Genomic DNA, 3,056 nt, shown 5'->3' on the forward strand with positions numbered 1-3,056 from the left:
CGGCAAATATTATAAATCATCTCGGAGCTGATTAATCAGTTAACCCCACATACATATATATACATACTTTCCACATCCAGTTCAAAAAAACAATTTTTATTTTCATGGATTCTCTGCACATTTTGATACTTATAAGAAATACAAAAAAAGATTTTCAAAAGATAATGTTTGATAGTAATAATGAGCTGATAAAATTTTGTTAAAAAAATAGTAACTATTCAAAAAAAAGAAAGGCCTTAAAATTTTTTAGATTTAGCTACAAAAATTACAAAGAGACATGTAAGTTGGTTTCAAGAAAAAATGAAAGTCAAGCTAGTTGCACAGACATTCAGTCAAAAAGTTGTAAACGCAATCGAATATTTACGAGAAAGTCAGTACTTTAAGGATTTTGAACACAGCAAAGCAACAGAAAGATTTATTATTGTTATTAATAACATTTTTGACATCTTATATAGCAGAAATTTGTTAGCGAAGAGTATCAAACCTAGTTTACAACATTATAATAAAGAACTATTTTCAAAAAAAATTAAAGAGTCAATAGAGTATTTAATAACACTTAAATGTACTAAAAATGGAGAACGTCAGCATTTAAGTCAGAGTAAAACAGGTGCTATAGGGAGCCATGGAGGATATAATAATAATCCCACAGCAAAACAATTTCAAGCTGTCTACAAAAAATTGTTTACGTATACAAGTGTTTCAAGTTCTTCTCAGGCCAATTGTATTGAACAGACACCATCAAAAAATTTAGCAATGAGTTCTTCAAAAATGTTAAAATGAAAACAATTGATCATCAGCTTATTGAAGATTTTGGTAAAGAAAAAAAAATTGTGATGATCATGGGTATGCTATAAATAGTTTAAGTTATTCAAGAAGTTTATCATTATATGTGAATGATGTTAGGGAGCATCCATAAAGTGCGTACGCAGTAAAACCACTGATTTAGGACCTCCCTCCCCCTTGTACGAACCTGTACGCTTTCAAAGCTACCCCCATCTTCGCGTACGTACGCATTATTTTTTTTCAAAATAGAGCCCCTCTTCTTCCCTCTCCTTAACGCGTAAATATTTCAAAACATTGAAAACAAAAAAAAACATTTAGTTTATTTGAATAATTACACTATTATTTGTCGCTCGATTTCATTTTTCTCTGCTTATTATTTATAAAAGAAATTTAAAAAAAATTGTGAATAAAGTCAGAAAAAAAAAATACAATACTGATTTGTTACACACGTGAAATTCAATGTTTTAATATAAATAATAAGTAAAATCAGGTTAGGAGAGATAGTCAAACCACGTACGTTCTCACTGTCTTTAACAACCTCTCCCCCCCTCCCTCCTTGTACGCGTTCATACGCTTTTAGGTAAAACCCCCCCCCCCCTCTATACCTACGTACGTACTTTATGAATGGCCCCTTGTTGAATATATTGCTGGATTTGTTATAAAAAAACTTTTTAAATTTTTAGATTGTGACATTTGCTTAACCTTAATTCAATCACAAACCCCAACAATAAAAAAAAGAATTACAGTGACATTAAACTATGCTTGGTTTAACCCCCCAAAGATGTTATTCACATATGTAAAGTTGCAGAAAGCGAAATCAGAATTTTTATGGAAGAGAAGAGGTTATTTCAAAAAAATTTAATAATAAAGTTAATTATTAATATTCTATTCAGTGTTGGTAGCTCTATTTTTATCGATAACAGGGAACATATGTTTGATAATGATGTTCAATCTTATCATTTGGTTAATTTAGTCAAAATGATTAGCTTTTATTACTGTAACCTTAGATTATACCAAGGAGAGAATTTGAATAAAGATTGGAAAAAACTTCGAGGTAAATTAACTAAAAGTATTTTATTTCATGGTCAATAAATATATATATGAAACTTTTTTAAATTTTTACTGTCTATAAAATCGAGTGTTTTTAATTAATTTAAGTAAAAAAACTTTTAAAAAAATATAGTAATAAATGTTTTTAGTCTTTAACAGAAAGTATTCTAAATATTTTCCAAGTTTTTTTCAATGGAGGAGATTTCCTAAACATTTTAAACTAAAATCCTGCATAAATCAAATTCTACTGGGTGGTGCAGAGGAAACGCGTGTTTTTCAATATTGATTTACTGGGACGCAATGGGTTGAAAATAATAAAAACAAGTATTAAATGATAGGTTTTTTAATGCAGTTTTTGAAATTACATATCATATTTAGGTTCGGAAAATAATTTCTTTGAGATGACGTCCTCTTCTGAAAATTACGGACGGCTCTCTCCAACATTTCATTCGGCACGGCTTCCATTTCCTGACGAATGGAATTCTTAAGGTCATCGAGTGTGCGAGGCTTGTTCATCGACAGGTTGGGTGAGCAAGGGTCCAGTGAACATCACCAAATCTCGAAATCACATGTCCTGGGAACATTTGTTGAACCACTTCCATGGATGCTCTCGCCGTGTGAGCTGTGGCACCATCCTGTTGAAACCAAATGTCTCTCATGTTCACTTGACGCCTTTCAAGTTCTGGATGGAAGAAGTTGTTTAAGATTTCAACCTAGCGAGCTGATGTAACAGTAACTGCAATTCCTTCCTCTTCAAAAAAATAGGGTCCAACAATCCCCAACTTTGAAATGCAGCACTACACTGTTACCTTTAAACTGTGCAGAGGTCTTTGGTGTAATTCTTGTGGGTTCTCCGATGCCCAATACCGACAGTTTTGAACATTGACGTCCAACTCTAAAATACTGACGGAAAAGACATTGCACTGTGACTACAGAATCATTGTTTCTAAAAAACTGTTCGACAACGAACACACGATGTTGTACGCCCCAATGCTCCATAGCGACTGAAACGGCATTGTTTGGGCTGTCTGCCAACATTCGTTCAAGGTCAAGACCCCCTCCCGTCGCCGCGTACTAGCGGTTCGAAAAACATGCGTTTACTCTGCACTTTAAACCAAAATCATCTTACACTATATTCGCTTTTGCCTCAAAGTGACTTCATGCGCAAAATGTTTTGGCGTCAACGATTTTTAAAAAAGCCGCGGTTTTAATGGTCTAATGCA

The sequence above is a fragment of the Hydra vulgaris genome, chromosome 09 (assembly GCF_038396675.1).
Source record: "Hydra vulgaris chromosome 09, alternate assembly HydraT2T_AEP".
NCBI classification, from domain to species: domain Eukaryota; kingdom Metazoa; phylum Cnidaria; class Hydrozoa; order Anthoathecata; family Hydridae; genus Hydra; species Hydra vulgaris.